This window comes from Bactrocera neohumeralis, unplaced genomic scaffold (genome assembly GCF_024586455.1).
Source record: "Bactrocera neohumeralis isolate Rockhampton unplaced genomic scaffold, APGP_CSIRO_Bneo_wtdbg2-racon-allhic-juicebox.fasta_v2 ctg619, whole genome shotgun sequence".
Classification (NCBI taxonomy): domain Eukaryota; kingdom Metazoa; phylum Arthropoda; class Insecta; order Diptera; family Tephritidae; genus Bactrocera; species Bactrocera neohumeralis.
In genome coordinates, this window is record NW_026093064.1 from 136797 (window position 1) to 158929 (window position 22133).

The following is a 22133-nucleotide window of genomic DNA, read 5'->3' on the forward strand; positions in this document are numbered from 1 at the left end:
GAATATGGCGCTTGAAAATCGGCAAGTGCAACTTACCATACGTCTCTTTCGACATTCTTGATCATACGAATTCCGGGCCCACATTCTTGGATAGCAATATAACTGCCGACGAGACATCTTTTTACTATATGAATTTGACATATAGTATAAACTAGTCAACAATCATCGCACTGGAAGAGAAAAACGATCCGAATCCATAAAAACCCTACTAAAGCCGTTAAAAAATCAAGATGATGCTAATTGTGGTTTGATGCATCATAAATTTGTTCCACAGAGGCAGACGGGAATTGTATAACAACAATTTATTGATTTTACACGAATTTAAAGCCAACAATTAAGGAAGGGATAAGTTCGGGTGTCACCGAACATTTTATACTCTCGCATGATAAAGTGATAATCGAGATTTCATTATCCATCATTTACATATTTTTCAAATACTGTATTTGTGTAAAGCTTTATTCCGCTATCATCATTGGTTCCTAATGTATGTATATATTATACAGAGAAGGCATCAGATGGAATTCAAAATAGCGTTATATTGGAAGAAGGCGTGGTTGTGAACCAATTTCACCCATATTTCGTACATGTCATCAGGGTGTTAAGCAAATATTATATGCCGAATTTCATTGAAGTCGGTGTAGTAGTTCCTGAGATATGGTTTTTGGTCAATAAGTGGGCGACGCCACGCCCATTTTCAATTTTTAAAAAAAGCCTGGGTGCAGCTTCCTTCTGTCATTTCTACAGTAAAATTTAGTGTTTCCGACGTTTTTTGTTAGTCGGTTAACGCACCTTTGTATGGAAGGTGGGCGTGGTTATTATCCGATTTCTTCCATTTTTGAACTGTATATGGAAGTGCCTGAAGGAAACGACTCTATAGAGTTTGGTAGACATACATAGCTATAGTAGTTTCCGAGATATGTACAAAAAACTTAGTAAGGGGCGGGGCCTCGCCCACTTTTCCAAAAAAATTACGTCCAAATATGCTTCTCCCTAATGCGATCCTTTGTGCCAAATTTCACTTTAATATCTTTATTTATGGCTTAGTTATGACACTTTATAGGTTTTCGGTTTTCGCTACCATCTTCGAACTTAACCTTCTTATGGAGCCAAGAAATACGTGTACTAAGTTTCAGCATGATATCTCAATTTTTACTCAAGTTACAGCTTGCACGGACGGATGGACGGACAGATGGACGGACAGACAGACATCTGGATTTCAACTCTAATCGTCACCCTGATTACTTTGGTATATATAACCCTATTCCTGACCCTTTTAGTTTTAGGACTTACAAACAACCGTTATGTGAACAAAACTATAATACTCTCCTTAGCAACTTTGTTGCGAGAGTATAAAAATCCTATGAATACCATCGATCAACCATCGTATTCACTAGATTTGGCTCCGTGTGATGTTTTCTTGTTCCCCGAAATTAAATTGCCATTCCATGGAACCCACTTTCGGACGATCGAAGAGATTAAATAAGTTTATTCAAGTTCGACAAGTTTATTGTAATGTAAGACAACTTATTTTGTGCTATATTCTCCGATATTATATACACAGAGCGAAATGGCAACCTAAAATGCCCTGTAAATTAGAACAAAGTTTGGAAGATTTCTCTTCAATTTCTCTCCAATAAGATGTCCATCTTTATTATTACATTGAAATGTAATAGATAACCTATAAAACTAAGGTGAAAACCTTTTCAATATAATTAAGAAGGTGACCCTTAGAATTAAGAGGAAACACTTCTTAATAAAATCAAGTAGATAACCTGTAAAACTAAGCAGAAACTCTCCTTAGCATAAATAAGATGGGAGTCTTAATTATTATTGGAACATCATCTTAATTTTAACAAGCCGATGATCTTATCAATTTGATATTATTTTTCCCTGAATTGAAATTAGTACTTTCTGAAAATAAATATAACACGAGTTTTTTTTAAACTGTTTGTTTTTTTATTTATTAATTCAGCATTAACATAACTATAGCTAGTTTAAATACGTATGTATATACGAGTATAATTAAGTAAAATTGACTTTACATATTTCCTTCTAGATTTTATAACATAAATAATTAAAAACCGTATAATTTTATAACTCTAAGAGAAAATTATTAAATTGGAATTAAATTCCAGACAATTCATTGCTTACTACATATTTTTGCTTCAAGTTTTCCAATTCTTTAAGAAACTTATACTCAGAATCCACATTTTTAAATGGTTCAGATAAATTTCTCATTATTTCATCAGACAGAACTTTATTTTCAAAATTTTTAATCAACGGGTTAACCATTTCTACTATTAGAGTCATAATACGTTCTTTTATAGATTTTTGAATACTAAGAACGTCTTTTCACGAAAAATGTGGATGATTGTGCAGTTCAATAGTAAATAGAATAAATTCAATGACTGAATGCTTGAAGTTTGCAAGACATGGAAGTGGATACTCATCACGATACTGTAATTGTATAAGTGGCTCTTGTGAAACTAAAGATTGACCTAAATCATTATTTACCGAGGAAAAACTCACAGTTTTATGCTTTTCTAAGTGTTTTCGGAACCTATACACATTGTGAAATATTTGATTGCAATTTTCCTCATTGCAAACATATTTTGCTATGGACTGAAGCCAATGATCTTCCATTCAATGATTTATAAGTAAACAAGAAGTTAAGTGGGGTTTGTGACATAAATAGCAAGCAAATTTGGACATTTTTAACAATTAAAAAGAAAAGAAAGAAAATAAAAAATTAGTTATCTAACTTGCTGAGTAAATTTGAAACTGAAGGAAAATCTTCAGACTTAAGCCCAAAAAAGTATTGTTCTAAAAATGCCAAAACTTGCTTGTTATTATAGGAATATTCAATTTGGAATACATAACTTAACTTAATAATACAGTCGACGCATTTCATTAAAGTGGGGCACTTCCACTTAAGCCCGTCGCAAAATATAATATAAAGAATTCTGATATACTTGTATAATCCTCACCTACTGCAATGATGTGAGGCTGCAATTGTTGTTTTTTAATCGCGTATTTCTCAATTTTGGACGAAATTTTTGGTAATAATATATATCATTTGGTGTAGTTGCTAGTGTTATAAACTCTGATTGAGCGTCACCAATCGTTGGTTTGTGGGTTTTAGTCTGACGCTGTGGTTGAAGAACCGCGTGGAGCAGTGACAGCACAATGCAATATCTAGAATCTGAAATTATAAATTAATCCAATATATGAATATTTTAATATTGTATAGTTTTCATGTCTTCTTACCAATTGAAAAATCTTTGTAAAGGAGTTTCAAAAGTAGTAACTCTCGGCTGGCTTGGTCTTTTACTTCCGCATTTAAGATAGAAAGGATTTCTTAATAAAATTTGTCAAGTTTTAAGAACAGCTCGTTTCCAATATCTGGATACATGGCATTAAAATCAATATCAACCTGTTATAATTGAATAATGTTTAATTTGAAAACAAATACTTTGTGCTTTTTTCTTACCAATTCGTAACCGTTAAAATCATTGTAGCGCGGCCAGTCTGCTAGCAAATCCGACTTCTCTGTATCTGCATTCACATAATTCCAACTCAGCGTCGGCGCTCAACTCGAGTTGTGAGATGAATTCATAAATTCTCTGTTGCATTCATAGCATGAATTAATTCTTGCAACCCTTTAATACATATGTACTAGAGCTCCCACTCCCGGAATGTTTTCGATAAATTTAAAAAAATTAAATTATTTTTTTTATTTTCCAGTTACATAGATTCAATTAAGGATTTCGGGTTCTTTATAATAAAAAAATTATTATTTAATAATAATTATTATTTCTTATAAATTGAAAAAAATATATAATTCACTTTTTATTTCGAATCAGTTACTTTTAAAAATCAAAACGCTTCCAGACACTGAAAAACAACGCTCGAATGCGACACTAGTTGGTGGTATTGTCTTTAAAAAATTACAAGCAAGTTTCTTGCAACCTTTCCTTCAACGTTTTTTCCTTTTCATTTTCGATTATTTTTAAATCGATATCGCGATTCTCAACAAAAACCAGTGCTGTAACTTTGATCAAACAGTGTTGTAAAGTACTAAATTCTTACTAATTGTTTTTTGGCAATATTCATCTATTGTAAATACAACTTTGTTTATGAAAAAATAATAATTAACAGTGTTTAAAAAAAAAGGACAAAAATCCCGAATATCCCGGGAAATTAATTTTAAATCCCGGGAGGAGTTTTAAGTCCGGGATCCCGGGATTTCGGGAGCCCGGGAGCCCGGGAGTGGGAGCTCTAATATGTACATATCGTCGCTCTCTTGCCAGAAAAATGAATGTGCCCTTTTTTAGTTTTGAGCTAATCAAACCACTGAATTAGGCATTGATTGGTCTATATGTATTATATTTGAATCTAAAGTGAAATGCATAAAAGAAAGCTACTGCAATTTGCAAGTAAAAAACAATAATGTAGAAAAATGTATTGAATTTCGAAAATAGTCAACTTTTAAACGTGCTTCCCCCAAACTATTATTTTGGCACATTCATGCTTCTGGCAAGCGAGCGACGCTGTCTGTAGGTATAAGAGCGGTACGCAGATCGTAAGAAATCGGTCAAGAAAAAATTTTAGTTTTGCTCTAAAAGTCAAATTTGACCTCCTCAAGAAAACCTTCCTGGCGCAAATCTGCTCATGCAAGATGCAGTTTGAAGGGCATTTTATAAAGAAAATCCACACACTAACTTTCAAATTAAAATTGCTTCAAATTTGGCTTTTAGAGCAAATTTAAAGTTTTTTCTTGAGCGATTACTTGTGTTGTGCATACTGCTCTATAAACTGAATTGATAATTTAAAAATAAAATAATCATTTTACCTTTTTTGTTCGCCACTCCCTCAAACCGGCTTTAAATTTTATGCGTTCTCCGAAATATTTTGCGTCACATCTATCAAAAATGCGTCAACGTCGTCAATTTGCATTTACTCAAGAATGAGAAAGGAATTAACCCCCCGTTCAATCAGGGTATCAATTATTTCGTTTATCAAGCCCAAAGACTTTAATAATTCCAAGAATTCATCGGCTTGGTTCACCATAAATATCGCACATTTTGAATATAATATAATAATTTTTACAACACAACTAACTAGCAATACAACACAAGAGCAACTGAAATGTGGCACGTGCCATTTACATGTTATTGCTGGTGTTTAATATATGCAACTTCACAAAAAAGAAACGGGATAAAAAGAATATCACTGTCGCCAAGTAAAATGTTTCTAAATTGTCTGATGCAATATACAAACATTAATATGTATGTACATATACATATACGCATTTTAAGACGTTAATAGCAAATTTTAAATTAATAAGAACTCTTTTAAAAATAAAAGGTTTTTCTTTTTAATCAATTTAATAAGGTTCTAGTAAAAATAAGTGGATGTCCTTATTGATTTGCTCTTTAATAGTTTTCTCATAAAAAAAGTAGATTTCTTCTTACAATTGAATTTTTTGACAATATTACAAAAACAAATTAATAAATAAGAAGTTATCTTATTATTTTCAGCCGGTTTCTTTTTCAAGAGATTTTAGGAGAAATTTAAGCTAAAATTAAGAAGACTTTCTAGTAAAATTTTCTTAATTTTTTTCCCCCTAGCTCTTTTTGCCCAAAAGGCTTTTTTAGAAGTCAATCTTATTGATTATAGGTGAAGTTTTTGGCTCTGTGTATGTGAAATCCCGAACAGATCTAAAAAAAAAAAACACGTTCTCGCAACAGTTGGAACGGACCCGGATTTTTATCCGGCCAAGGACTGTGGCAGATTTCCTCCGAATTTTTTCAGGAATGAATGAAGATCTAAAAAAATCACATTCTCACATTAGATTGTTAATTAGTCCAAAATATACTGTTTTCGTACGATAAAATTATACAAAAGAAGTTGAACAGATCGCTTGGTTTAAAAAATAGTTTTTTTTAGACATAATTCGACTGCCGTCAAGATGAAAGAAGGTTAGAACTCCGAAAAAACAACCCTCTTTTTCGGATGAAAACAGTATCAATTTAGAAGCCATAGAAACGATTGTCCTGGGAAAGTGAACAGGGAAACCAAAAAATTTTAAGTAGAAATACATACATGTAGTTCGAGATAAAATTTATCAAATTTTATGGTGCCACCGAAACCTGATTGATTGGATAGGAAAGGTTATTGATTTTTAGAGACTTCGCCAATTCTAAAAATTTTGCCTTACTTACATTGTTCCCGATTACCACAGATATGGGTTTGATCCACAAATATGAAAGACTAAACCTTATTATAACTGAACTCGAAAAGTAAACGAAGATTCACAGATTTTCGAAACAATTTCCGCTTGAGCGAACTTAAAATATTTGTCAACCGAGCTTTTTGCGAAACACACTGTAATCGAGGGCTTTGTGTTGCGAGCGTGCACTTAAAATAGCGAAATTGCAGCTTGTCAGCCGACCACCAGCATTGATCAACATCTAGTGGATATTTATCAGCGTTAGCAATGGAAATACTACATATATTACAACAACAACAGTGTGGAACCAAAGCAGCAAATAAAAATCGCGTCGAAAATGAGAAACGAATGGGTGCTGAGTGGGTGTGGCGCGGGCGATAAGCCACAATGACGCGCTGCCTGCGTTATTCAACATTTGACAACATTTTCGGTCGCACAATGTATGTATGTGTGTGTGTTGTAGCAATAATATTGTATGGTTGGCTGGTAGACTGGTTAGCTGTAGTTGTTGTTGCCATTAAAACTGTAACTGCGTGTTGCATTTTATACTGCTCATTAACAAATTTGTAGCCACGCACACACTTACACACACATTCGCGCTGAGCAATCACTTCCGTGATAAAAGAGCGCACCAGCACCACGGGCAGTGTGAGCGAGAGGTTTGCTGCGCGCATGGCAGGGATGCGCGTAGTGTGCTTGAATGGCAGATATGTAAATTGCCTATTAACTTTATGACTTTTGCGTGTCGCCTTTTTAACGCAAATTTCATTTCGCACGGCACTCAAAAATGTTGCTCATTTAAGTTAAAGCCTTGCAACCGCTTCACTTGCCACCATAATCGATATTGTTTGTTGTTTACTACAAATTGCTTGAATTATTATTCTGCCACAAGCTGAGCCCATTCTATTAATTGATTAATCAGTTGATAATACCGCAATAAATCGGTCGCTGCCAATGATTTCAATTAGCTAAATCGTTATCGTTATGTATGTACATACTTTTTTGTGTGCGCTTCACCGTTGGCCCACTGAGACAAGGGCCGGTTAATGAAAACGAATTTATCGAAAACAAAAAAACTATATTTTATGAGTTTTGTTTGATCTATACAATATATTCATAGATTATATCATTGTCTTTCATAATAATCCATACCAAACTTCGTGAAAATATCTTGCCAAATAAAAACTGTCCGATCGACATATCAAAAACTAAATCGGTACTCGTACACCCGAGTCATGGTATAAAAATATACAATACCTACTTTTAGATAAGGTAAAATTTGAAACTACTTCCGATCAAAGAAATTATCAAATTAAAAAAAAAAAAAAACACTTGCATTTTGTGAGTGGAAACTTTAACTGCAGCGTTACATAACTTAGCATTTCTCTAACTCTCTCTTTGCTCTCTGCTTTATTTACTTCCCTGCGTGTTTGGGTTGGGTCCCGAGATGGGTGATGTTATTGCGAATAGTATGCTCAGTAGGTAATAATGTTGAACAATTTGTAAATGCTATTAAGGCGTTAGTATTTCCATGATGAAATACCATTATCACTTTAGTGAACTACAGCAAAACCGTTAGCCAAGCGACTTAGATACGCGCTGTAGTAGTAGTAGGGCATGACTTACAGTTACTACCACTTTACCAGAAAGTTAAGGGTAAAGGGGCACAGGTGTGTTGAGTACCTGACTACCCATAGGCAATTGTTAAAGTTTCAATTGTAATTGAATATTTACGTGGCACATAGGTGAAGGCAAGTTAGCGCTGCTTTGCCGTTTAGACTAACAGTACCTTTAGCCAAAGCGGACACCAGAGCTCGCGTCTCTACCTCCCACTAGAGCTCCATCTCTCTGTTACTTTTCATTACATTAAATTTGGCAGCAAATGACGATCGCCTGTCGCCTCCACAATGCATCGTTGTCGTTGTCTAGCACGTTCGGCGAATCAATAGAAAGTCAATTGAAAAGTAAACTAAATTCCAAGGTAATAGAGAAATGGCAAGAACACCACTAGCAGCTGAATGTGTTTTGCTGAAAAAGCGCACAAAAATCATTAAAATGTTATTATACTACTCCGCACAAGGACTTTTCAACCGATTCCTACACTTACATACCACCACTATATGGCACATGTAGAACGCTACGCTCACCACTCAACGGTAACCAGGCACTCTGTCGTATTTAAATTCAAATTCCCAATGAACCAGTTGACATTTTGTTGGCAAATAGCTTTTCAACTTCACTTTTTTCTCTCTTGGTCTGGTTTTATTCTTATACTTTTTGCGAACTGTGGAGCACTGTAGGGTTGATTGGCAGAGAAGCAAACGTAGGGTTTGCAATGCTTCGGAACATATTAAACCAAAACTACGGCTGCAGCTGCGCTAAATTAAATTGTCAGTGATATTCAGAGGTTTTCCTTACGTTACAAGTACATTTTCTTTGGCACTGATTCTTTTTGACTCTCATCCTTAGCTTCCATAGCCTTAGAATAAACACGAAAGTGTTAGCTATGAAGTGGTAGCTTGTCATGGACTCGAGAAAAATACGCTTTTGCGCGATTGAGGATTCTGAGGTATTCGTAACCTTAAAACAGAAAAACTGCGAAATCCTTCAAGGACTCAGCTTCTAACTCTAGGTTAGACGCATGTGAGTAGCTCTAATCTGGCTTTTATATGATTCTTGATCTAAATAATTAGTTTAAAGTTCCTCAGAGTTCCTCTTCTAAGATATACCAAGAGAGCTACCAACAGTGCACAGAGCTAAAAGTACCTAATAAAATAGAACAAAAGTAAAAAGATATCTCTATGGTTTTTCCTCAAGAAGAACGCCTTCTTATTCCAATTAGGAAAATCTTTTCAAGGAAATCAAGAAGAAATCTTCGATATTTTATGTGAATATCTTCTTAAATTCATTAAAAAGTCAATCTTTTTATTTTTAAAAGAATACCTCCTTGAATTAATTAAAAAGTTTGTCTTATTGTTTTTATAAGTTTATCTCCTTGAATTTATTAAAAAGTTTGACTTATTAATTTTAAAAGTTTATCTGCTTGAATTTAACAAAAAGTTTGCCTTATTATTTTTATAAGTTTATCTCCTTGAATTTATTAAAAAGTTTACCTTTTAATTTTATAGAGCTATCTTCTTGAATTTATTAAAAAGCATGTTTTAGTATTCTAATAAGTTTAGAGCTTTGCATTTATTTAAAAAGCATAAGTTGATAATACAAATTACAGATATTACATATTAAGGTTTTCATTCAATTCTAAACATTTTACGTCTATTTATTACATAAGTTGGGTAAAAAAATAACTTAAATAACTTAACATGATTCTTTTCGTAAGTAATAAAATATGGGAAAGGTTTTGAGATCTTTTCACAAATAATTCACATTATTTTTTTTTTATTATAGTTTAATAACCACATACCATAAACCATACATACAAAAATTTAATGAATTATCAAACTACAAACTGATAAAAACTTGTTCTTAAAATTCTGAAACTTAGGTTTATAAGTATGGGTTTTGTAATAGAATGTATATAATATAAATAGCAAATAAAATATATAATTGTTATACACATTAAATAAGAAATCAATAAATTAAATTACCAATACTTCTTTTGTCTTAAAACTTTAAGGCCATTATTAAGCAAATAAAAGTGAATAGGTGGACCATCTAACGTTGTCAAATTTATGACATCATATATTTCTGTAACGGGCCCCATAAGATATGATTGAAACTTTTCTGAAAAATTTGGGTGTGTCCATTTTTTTTCCAACAATTTCTACATTATTTTCTTTAATTATAAAATCCAATACTTCATATATATTTATATTTTAATTTATAGTTACAGTAACTATGTGGCCAATTTTAAATTTAACACCTCGGAACATAATAGAAATTCAAATTTATAGATGACAAATGTTCATTGCATAACATTTTAATTTCTTCAATATTTGTAAAACTATATTCTGGCTGAAAAAAATTGTTTTTTAAAACACAGTGAGCGAATCGTACGGAGGATTTAATTGCTAATGTTAATGGAACATTTGTTCTGGAGGTAATGCTTTGCGCGTATTGCTTGTGCAACTGGTGTTCAGCTTCGAACCGAAATGTCCATAAAAGTTTTATTGGCTCCAATTTTTTAATTATTGTAGGATAATGCACTAGGTTATGAAACTTTGGTTTCAGATGTTCCTTAAATAATTTTTGGTACGTAAAATTATGCTCTTCAATTAATAATTGGAGATCATTTAAAATTGTATCGTTGTAATTAGATAACAAAAGCAGATCAATTAGTCTTACGAACAGAATAAGGAATTTATTTACTAAATCATCTCGATCAATTAGATCACCTACCATGAGCAGTATCAAGTGAGAAAATGTTTTCATCTGTCTCGCGTTCATTTTGAATGAAGCGTTTTGTATATGTTGCTTTTGAATGGGTGGACTTATATTGCCAATTTCTGTATCCCCATACTGAAACATCTGTTTCCTGTAATTCAAAGTTTCTAAACAAAAAAACTTTTTTTCATACACAAAATAATGTAAAATTTTGGAAAAATTATATTTGCAAACACCCAAAAATAAATCGTGCATTATGTCACAAGCAATGTTATCGGTTACATGAAAGTTTGACAAGGAATTAAATATCGAAACATTTTTAATGCCACTAACAACAGGATTGTTCAGTAAAATATCGCTATTATAACTACTTCTAGTTCGTAATGAGTTCGGGACTTCAAGACAATCTGTACGTGTTTGAAGTTTTTGCCTTTTACATATTCTGCACCAAGAATTCGCAGAAAAAGAACTGACATAGCCTAATGCAGTGTTAAGACCAAGATTATCGCCTAAAATTTGTACTAGTTTAAAATGTATTATACAGCTTTTGCCATCTACATTTATTTGAAGGCCATTAATTTCCAATGTTTTTAAAATATTCAGAAGTGGTGTAAGGCAAATTGATGAAATGAGTATAAGGAAGGTTTTCTGAAAAGTTTTTCATATTTAAAAGCGTTGCCTCTAAGATTCCTTTACTCTCAAAAAATTTTTTAATTTGAAAAGAAATGTCTGATAGAGTTATTTCGGTTCTAGCTGAGGTTAAAGTTGGGTTGTTATTAAGTATGACTTCTGAGAGTCGCTAACAATATATTTTTTCGGATGTTTATACAGGTCTAGTTTTTCTATTTCTTTGAAAAATTTGTATTCGGTGGTTAAATCATAAAATGGCTGAGATATAATTTTAATTACTTCCTCAAGTATAGAATTATTTTCATGAAAATTACTTATGGCTCTTAATATTTCACATATTGGGGTTGAAATTAACTCTGTTACGGAATTTTGAATTTCGAATACGTCTTTCCGAGAAAAATTCGTATTGGAATGCAGTTGAAGTAGAAACGCGATCATTGAATCTTTTAAAGAAGTAATATTTTGAATTGGTACTAGTTGATTTGATGAATTAGTTGTTTGAATTGGAATATTAAGAGCAAGAGAATTTTCTTTACAAGATTGGCTATTGCGAATTTCTATTTTCAAATGTTTTTTGAGGTGAATTTGAAATCTGTGAATGTTATAAAAAATTTGTTTGCAATTACATATATTCGTTACATTGAAATTTACAAACTGGTGTAGTACCATGTGCTGACTTTAGATGTTTAATCAGCTCTATAGGATTTAAGTGAGCTTTTTGACAAATGAAACAAGCGAAATTGGGCATTATAGCAAAATTAGACGAAATTAGTTTAATTTACTCAAAAGATTTGCCACTGAAGAAAATTCTTCGGATTTCAACTCAAAAAAATATTGTTCTAAAAATGCCCATACTTGCTTGCTTCTTTGTGAATACTCTATCTTATAAACGTACGATAGTTTAATAATTCAGTCAACGCACTTCATATACGTAGTACATTTCAATTGCAGACCACCGCAGAAAACATAAAACTCTGAAATGGATGACCAATCTGATCCAACGACGATAATTCTCGGCTGTAGTTTCTCCTTTCTTACCGCAAACTGGTTCTTCAATTCAATTATTGTGGGTTGAATATCATTACGTGTTGCAACGAGTGTTACGAAATCTGTTTGGGCATCAGCTATTGTTGGTTTTTTGTCCTTATTAAGCCTCAAAGGCTGTAGCAAAGCACGTAGAAGAATTGTACTTATACAATATTTACATTCTGTAAAAAAAATTGTGTAAATAAAAATTTTATTATTTTAAAAGTGATATTCAGGATTTCGTGCATACGATCCGGCATCATTGCATTTCCAAATCACCACGACAGCGCAATATAAAATTTATTGTTGTACATATACATACATATCTATATGTAATTTGTGATTGCACTGCCATGGTAATATGGTCGTTTGCATATTATATAGCACGAAATCCTGAATACCGCAATTTCATTTGATAAACCACTTTACCATTTGAGATGTTGTCAATGTGCAAATACTTTAAGAATAGTTCCCTTGAAACACGGTCTTTTATATCTCTATCAAAAATTTTTAGGATTTCTTTATAAAACTTCTCCAATTTCAAAAATAACATATTTCCTTTCCCGGGGTAAAGAGTCTCAAAGTCTATTTCTACCTATGGAAAATAAGTTATTGAATTATTTGAAAAAAGCATTGAATATAAGAACTCACAAGTTCATATCCACGAAAGTTCTTATAGCGCGGCCATTCACTAAAAATGCAGCTTAAAGAACTGGCGTTATGGATATCTATAATTCTTTGACCAGATGTCTCCTTCCAGTAATCAATAACCTGTTCCCATTGTGTGCAATTATTCTGCAGCCAGCACTTCTTTTCGTAATACTTATCTAAATATTCAGAAATATGTATATCTTGTGAGAGTAAACAATCTATTGGTTTATACCGCTGGATAAAGCTGCTGGCGAAGCGGTAGTTGTACGATCGGTTGAAAACTTTTTATACTCTCGCAACAATGTTGCTAAGGAGAGTATTATAGCTTTGTTCACATACGGGTTGTTTGTAAGTCCTAAAACTAAAAGAGTCAGATATAGGGTTATATATACCAAAGTGATCAGGGTGACGAGTCGAAATCCGGATGTCTGTCTGTCCGTCCGTCCGTGCAAGCTGTAACTTGAGTAAAAATTGAGATATCATGATGAAACTTGGCACACGTATTCCTTGGCTTCATAAGAAGGTTAAGTTCGAAGATGGGCAAAATCGGCCAACTGCCACGCCCACAAAATGGCGGAAACCGAAAAACTATAAAGTGTCATAACTAAGCCATAAATAAAGATAATCAAGTGAAATTTGGCATAAGGGATCGTATTAGGGAGGGGCATATTTGGACGCAATGTTTTTGGAAAAGTGGGCGTGGCCCCGCCCCCTACTAAGTTTTTTGTACGTATCTCGGAAACTACTATAGCTACGTCAACCAAACTCTACAGAGTCGTTTTCTTCAGGCATTTCCATATACAGTTCAAAAATGGAAGAAATCGGATAATAACCACGCCCACCTCCCATACAAAGGCTATGTTGAAAATCACTAAAAGTGCGTTAACGGACTAACAAAAAACGTCAGAAACACTAAATTTTACGGAAGAAATTGCAGAAGGAAGCTGTACCCAGGCTTTTTTTAAAATTGAAAATGGGCGTGGCCTCGCCCACTTATGGACCAAGAACCATATCTCAGGAACTACTAGACCGATTTCAATGAAATTCGGTATATAATATTTTCTTAACACCCTGATGACATGTACGAAATATAGGTGAAATCGGTTCACAACCACGCCTTCTTCCAATATAACGCTATTTTGAATTCCATCTGATGCCTTCTCTGTATGATATATAGTACATTAGGAACCAATGATGATAGCGGAATAAATCTTTACAAAAATACGGTATTTGAAAAATATGTAAATGACGTATAATGAAATCTCGATTATCACTTTATAATGCGAGAGTATAAAATGTTCGGTGACACCCGAACTTAGCCCTTCCTTACTTGTTATAATTGGTTTTGTCAGCATTCGTCCAGCGTGAAAATAGCTTTCCCGTAGGATTTTTCTTACCATATTTTCTTGCTAGAAAATATGTTTCCTAAATATTAAATAGTTGCATTAAAAAAATAGACCATGTTACAATTAAATAAATCAATAGTATTGCGCAAAATATATGCAACAAAATTAGTTTTATTTTGGTTTGGCCCTATTTTTATTTATTAATTTTTAATAGTAATAGTTTTTACAAGTTTATCCTTCGTCATAAACTGTACAAATCTAACTTCATACTAAACTCCTAATTTGGTTGTTTATGTTTTGCACAACGTTTTAAGTGTGTCAAATGATTTCCCAAAAATAATTAAAATAGTAAGCAGAACTGATTTTTTTCATTTTGAAACATGAAATGATTACATATACGTATGGATATACATACCGGATTCTCCTTGGGGAAAACATCGCAGATGATGTTGGCCCACTTTTGCATTTCTCCATATGTCAGTTTTTTCCGCCTTCCTGTATAATTCTCTATTACGCAGTGGCACAATGTATTCTGCTGCTTGGCGTCCAAGAAACCATTTTTCTGCTGAAAGTGAAGCACACGCTGCCCTTTAACCGTACCTTTTAAAAGGTCGGTTAAGCTGCGACTGTCCATGCAGTTATCATACGTTGGCTGGAGTACTGGTGAAGAATCTCTTGAACTTTTAGCTGCATTTAAGTCGTCAGAAATTTTCTCTAACCACTCCAAAATTCGACTACTCGCAGATAAGGTGTTTGCATCACGTACAAGCGGAATATTCTAAAACTGCTTGCATAAATGTACACCAAAGAAGTTATTAAATTATGCTGCACTTACCATGTTCTTGCTCCATTCTCTTAATCCCGCTTTAAACTTGATGCATTCGCCAAAAAAATTTTGTTGGAAGCTTTTCAAATAAACAGTCGATATCTTCCCAATCCATTTTTGTCAAAATTATCGTTGATGTCACTCCGTAGTCCACAAGAATGGAGCAAATATCATCATTTAACTCCCATGATTTAAAAATGGGCAGCGTTTCAATTGCATCTAATGTGCAAGGAGCGTTACTATTTTCATCCGAACTGAATATATCCATTTTACAAACTTGTCACAATTTTTATAAGACACGCGTCGGGCCACACTCACGTTAATACTGACTGATGCCCAATAATTATTGCATCATCTTAAGCATGCAACAACACGAGCCGATAGAAATACAGTTATGATTGGCGACATTGAAATGCTTATGCTTGTGAATAGTTTGTTTTTGTTTGTGCATTTGCTCTTTTTTTTAACTAGTATACGCAAGGCTACATCCCGTGCACTTCGACGCGTATAGTGTATGTTATGGTTGCGTGCTCAACACATATCATTATGTTATTGTTGCTTATAGTGATTTACATTTCGTTTTTGTTTTCTATTTTCTTTCATACACTTCAGTTACTTGTTGAATTAAAGAGTATGGGAAAAAAGATGTCAAAAGAAACCAATGGAACTTGCAACGGTACGCTTCCCTTCTCTTCTCACCGCCTTCTCCTACATTTACACAGAATTTATTGAATAAGAAGTTTTCTCATTATTATAAGCAGATAAACTTTTAAATAAAAATAAGAAGATTTCCCACATATAAATAGGAAGAAATCTCTATGAAAATATCTTCGTCTTTGACTTCTGTCCTTTTCTTGGTCCCTGCAACTGATCATAGAGACAATCTTTTTATTTTTATTAGCCATATTTTTCTCTGTGTGAGGTTGATCCCAAAACACGAGGAATCTTTGTGTGTGGCCTCCAGATACTTTGTCTTACCCATGTTCACAACAAGACCAATCTCATTCGCTTCTTCTTCTAGGCCGGACTGATGGTCCTGTTATTATTGTAGGCATTAACTTATCATCAGCATACTTCAGTAGCATTGTAATTTTATAGGAGACGGTGCCACTATGGTTCACATTGGCGGAAGGTATCACTCCAGGTATCATATCCAGCATAATAGTATAGGAAAAACGCACCAGAGGGAATCACTTAGAGAAGATGATTCCCTTTGCTTTCACTTATCCGCCTTCTCGGAATACCAAACAAGATATCTTTGGAAGATATGTACTGTAATCAGGTTAACAGGAACTCCGTTATACTAATGAACTTCGGATGGACTTCAAACCTATGTACTGTTTCACTATACTTTTATCGACTAATTTAAGAAGTAACTGCCCGATTATCGAAAAAGTTATGATTCGCACGAGCAAAAAATGTGGTAGACAAAAAGTTGAAAGGTACTGTCACTGGTGTGTAAATGCCAATTGTTCTAACGTGTCTGGTTTCCAACTAATTTACACTCAGAGGCAGCTCAATTTTAGGTGACTTCGTGCCGGTGGATAGATGTGCAGTTCTGTGCATGTTGCATACAACGTTGCCACTTCAATGACTGCCAGGTGGACGCGGGATAAAGAGGGGAGCTGGGCATCAAGATAAAAAATTGGAATTTAAAACGATTGTTCGAGAAGTCTTTAAAATTTTCCTGGAAGAACAAAAGTCTGTTATTTTTTAATTTTACTTATACTAACTATAGAACTTCTTTACATTTTTTAACAGACAAGTGCGAGGAGCCAATCCTTAGAATAGGAAAGGTTGTTGGCTTCTTATGGCTTACCACTGAACTTGGGCCTCAGGTTCGATGCAAACTAACTGGACACTGTCCGATTTGAACTCAAGCTGTAGAATTTTAAGATATTACCGGTTACCAGTTATTTGGAAGAAGGTGACATAAAATCAGTTTACAATTCCTCCTCGAATTTAATGCTTTTGCCGAATCAAGGCGACAACACCGCGGATCTCATACTTTCAGACATAACTTAACCAATGTTTAGATAAAACTCGACTTATTTTGTTATATTTCTGGATCTAGTTCTTCCTTCTACTTCGGACGACATGACCTAGCGAGCATAGCCGCTGTCTCTTAATTCGCTGAACTATATCAATATCGTTGTATGTCTCGTACAGCTCATTGTTCCATCGACTGCGGAATTCGCCGTTGTTAATGCGCAAAAGACCATAAATCTTCAGCAGAACCTTTCTCTCAAAAACTCGTAACGTCGACTCATCAGTTGTTGTCATCGTCCATGCCTCTAATAATATAATAACACGAGGTTGATTAGTGATTTGTAGAGTTTCATCTATGTTCATTGAGGACTTTACTTCTCAATTGACTGCTCTGTCCGAAGTAGCACCATAGAAGTTGTAACTGTGGGAGTCAATTCATGATTCGAAAGACTGTTTGTTTTATGACAAGAAATATTTTGTTTTGCCCTCGTTTACTATCAGACCCATTTGCTTCACTTCTTTGTCTAACCAAGAGAGAGCAGAACTAATGGCGTGGTTGTTATTGCCAATGTACGCGAGTAGCTGTACACCCTTAAAGAAGATTGTGCCTTCTCGATTCAGCTCTGCAGCTCGAATTATTCTCACCAGTCGCACAATAGGGAGTCGCCTTGTCTTAAACCTCGTTTGGTATCGAACGGCTTAGAGAGGTCCTTCCCGAACCTGACTGAGCTTTTGGTATTGATAAAGATAAGCTTATTCAGCCGTATTAATTTTGCAGGGATACCAAATTCAGATATCGCGGCATAAAGGCAGCTCCTTTTCGTGCTATCGAAAGCAGCTTTGAAATCGACGAAGAGGTGGTGTGTTCTATTCTTTTTTCACGAGTTTTTTCCAAGAGTTGGCGCGTGGTAAATATCTGGTCAGTTGTGGCCTAAAGCCACACTGATAATATCCGCTTGATAGAACCTTATATGCGATGTTGAGGAGGCTTATCCCATGATAGTTGGCGCAGATTGTCCGGTCTCCCTTTCTTCGATCGTCGGGCAACCTTTCGTCCGACAATGTTCTACTAAGAAGCTGATGAGTGTTCCTTATCGACCCCGCCGTATTTGAATAGATCGGCCGGCAATCCAACAGTTTCTACTTAGATACGCAATTCACTCGCTGTCAAGTTCTAAAATCTTAACTTGGCAGCTAAAAGCACATCCTTATATATATAGAACAAGTAAGGAAGGGCTAAGCTCGGATGTCACCGAACATTTTATACTCTCGCATGATAAAGTGATAATCGAGATTTCATTATCCGTCATTTACATATTTTTCAAATACCGTATTTGTGTAAAGTTTTTTTCCGCTAACATCATTGGTTCCTAATGTATATATTATACAGAGAAGGCATCAGATGGAATTCAAAATAGCGTTATATTGGAAGAAGGCGTGGTTGTGAACCGATTTCACCCATATTTCGTACATGTTATCAGGGTGCTAAAAAAATATTATATACCGAATTTCATTGAAATCGGTGTAGTAGTTCCTGAGATATGGTTTTTGGTCCATAAGTGGGCGACGCCACGCCCATTTTCAATATTTAAAAAAAGCCTGGGTGCAGCTTCCTTCTGCCATTTCTGCCGTAAAATTTAGTGTTTCTGACGTTTTTTGTTAGTCGGTTAACGCACTTTTAGTTATTTTCAACATAACCTTTGTATGGGAGGTGGGCGAGGTTATTATCCGATTTCTTCCATTTTTGAACTGTATATAGAAGTGCCTGAAGGAAACGACTCTATTTGGTTGACATAGCTATAGTAGTTTCCGAGATATGTACAAAAAACTTAGTAGGGGGCGGGGCCTCGGCCATTTTCCCAAAAAAATAACGTCCAAATATGCCCCTCTCTAATGCGATCCTTTGTGCCAGATTTCACTTTAATATCTTTATTTATGGCTTAGTTATGACACTTTATAGGTTTTCGTTTTCCGTCATTTTGTGGGCGTGGCAGTGAGCCGATTTTGCCCATCTTCGAACTTAACCTTCTTATGGAGCCAAGGAATACGTGTACCAAGTTTCATCATGATATCTCAATTTTTACTCAAGTTACAGCTTGCACGGACGGACGGACGGACAGACGGACGAACGGACAGACAGACATCCGGATTTCGACTCTACTCGTCACCCTGATCACTTTGGTATATATAACCCTATATCTGACTCTTTTAGTTTTAGGACTTGCAAACAACCGTTATGTGAACAAAACTATAATACTCTCCTTAGCAACATTGTTGCGAGAGTATAAAAAAAATTTAGGATTTAAGATACAAATATACTAATATTTGAAAAATGTATGTGCTCGTATGTACTTGTATGTCACATGAGCATTTGCAAATTTTCTTTGCGTACATATGTATGTATGCGCTCAAGCAGCCCCTGAAACTATGCTGTTATGCCACAGCAGACCAAAAAATTGTCAATACCTGACATTTTGAGTAATTATGACTTTTTAAATACTTTTCACCACACAAAACCAACAAACACCCACCTGTGTACCTTACCACGTGACTAAAGTGACTGGTAATTGCACGAAAGCTAAAGGTAGGGGAGAGAAGAGGAATGGGAGAACAGAGAGTGTTTAAAATTTAATAAGGAAATTAAATGGGTAAATAACGGTCACCACGTAACGTAAGCGAAACAAGATAAAACAAAAACAACAGCTTGGAAAGTCAGAGAATGGAAAGCAACAAAACGAAAAGGAAGAAATTTCAACAACACAGTGTTGTTTAAAAATGTCTGCGGACATAAGCGTACAAGGAACGCTCCCGCACACCAACGCCGAGAGAGAGGGGGAGCGGACGGCTCTGCATAACGTCGTGGCGGTGGAGCCACTTAACTGCAAAAACAGCATGTAATTAAATGCTTTCAGCAAACAAATGTTCACCAACAACAACAACACGACTACAGTAGCAACTTAAGCGCTAACAACAAAAACCCGAACACTTACTGGAAATTTTGCGGAGCATTGGCAACATTGCATATACATGCTATAAATTGAAAATATATACATGTGTGTGTATGTATGTATAACGTCAGGGTCGTGTTGAGAATACTCGTATAGTTAACAAGCGTCAAGTGGCAAGTGCATGCATGTTTTGCTGTGGCAACGGCATGTTGCAAGCAGCTATACATGCTTTTGCGACTCTTGCTTTTCTTGCAGCCATTCGGTTATTTAACAATTTCTTTTATTGTAATACATTATTTTCTTTATTTTTCAGCCACTGCATGCCCGCATGAATTTATGCTGCTGACAATTAATTTCGGAAAAAGTGCAAAACTAAAATTGGGCGAATACTTAACATTTTTCAACACACAGCGCACAGCAGGCAGTCAGCAATAAGCGTCGAAAAATACAACAAACACCGGCAACAACAGCAACGACTACCCACAATTACACTAACACAGCGCTTAAGTGCTTGGTGCACCAAAATGGAAGAAGAAGAAACTAAGGCAAAACAGATCGGAATTGGGTGTGCAACCGTCTGTGCAAAATGTCAGCATACCACTTGTTGCATGTAATATTTGGCAACTGTGGCAGACAGAAAAACAAAGCAAAAAAAAAATTTTACTCCGATTGCACCGAAGCCATAATACCCTTCACAAATACAAATTCGTTCAGTTTGTATGGCAGCTATATGATATAGTGATCCGATCTGAACATTTTTTTCGAGATTGCATTATTGCTTTAAACAATAACGTATGCCAAAGGGGAAAGGGTATGAGCAAAATGTCAGATCGATAGATGGATAGTCCGCTTGTGGACCAACTTCTCTGCCTTTTCATTTCCTTCTATTAATATATGACTGGGTACCAGATGAAATTAACCAAGTGACCTACTAGAGGTCTAGTTATTGCTCGGTTGCACAACCTAACATAGGGAGGACTTGGATTTGCTGGTTAGAGCAGAGGAACACTTGACAGACTGAATTGTGTTCATTTAGTTTGTAACTACTTTCCATGTATGGATTACTACAGAAGAAGCCAGCTCCTGTTCTTATTTCACCTTTTGATCCGGCGGTGAATATGTAGATATTGCCGTTGGAAATGTCAATCGCAGAACTATTGGTCCAATATTTTCTTCTAGTAGGGAATGAAAAGGATACATTTGGTTCCACGTAGGTGTGTTTTTCTCAATCCAATTGCCAGTATAGCCCAAGTTCATTGACAAGGTCGACAATGGCCTAAAATAATGACCCAGATGGCCGTAAGCACTTCCTCATACTTAACTTTAATATGCGTTGGCCGGATGTAGAGAATAACTTCCTGAGTTTTCATTATATTACATTTTTATAAAACCAAAGCTACGTTCAAGAAGAAGATTCAACAAACTGCCAGGAACGCATCAAGTTCTAGTGTTTCCTTTAGGACCTTAAGTATTCATGAGATAAGTTGAGATCTGGCTTCGAACTCAATTAACGTTAACGCTTGTATTACTTCACTTATTTCAGTGTTGCTGAGCAAGAAAGCATAGCTATAAATAACTTCCCCTTACGGAAGGACTCTCATTAATTACAAGTATTCAAGTTTATCGGATGCAGGTATCGCAAATGTTCGAAAGGTATTCCTTCAAAAAATCTCTGAACATTTTTATACTAAAATAAAAAACTTATTTTGGAATTAACTTCTTGTAGAACAAAAATATGTATATTGGTTACATGCCAACTGTGAAACCTCTGGTAATATGCTCATCCAACCAGGCGCCTGCTTTCGTTAACCCAATAGTTTTTCTAGCTTTCTTAATCTCAAAAGAAACGGATAATATTCGTCAAAGTATTATCGATACTATAACATCAACTAACAGATACTGTTAATACCTTATAAGCTATAATTACACCAACCAGGTTCTACGACAATACCACCTGTTGCGTCAAGCGACAAATTTATACCTAAAATAAAAATAATAAACGAATTGTAGAAAAATGAATTATAAAAAATGAAACATAAACTGTTAAAAAAAAACTTAAACAGAAATAAAGTCGGGTATTCCCCGAAATTGCTCATTTTACATATGTTTTTACTGGAAAAGCTGCTGCTATGTATTTGGTGCCA

The 22133-nt window shown here is 34.8% G+C and overlaps 1 long non-coding RNA gene across 1 annotated transcript; it reads right to left on the reverse strand.

Annotated features, from left to right (window-relative positions):
- Positions 1-10777: 10777 nt before the first annotated feature.
- LOC126767408 (uncharacterized) lies at positions 10778-13051 on the reverse strand. The gene is made up of 3 exons (XR_007669089.1): positions 12881-13051; positions 12659-12824; positions 10778-12411 (listed from the first exon to the last, which is right to left on the reverse strand). It is a non-coding gene; the product is annotated as an uncharacterized LOC126767408 (long non-coding RNA).
- Positions 13052-22133: the final 9082 nt, after the last annotated feature.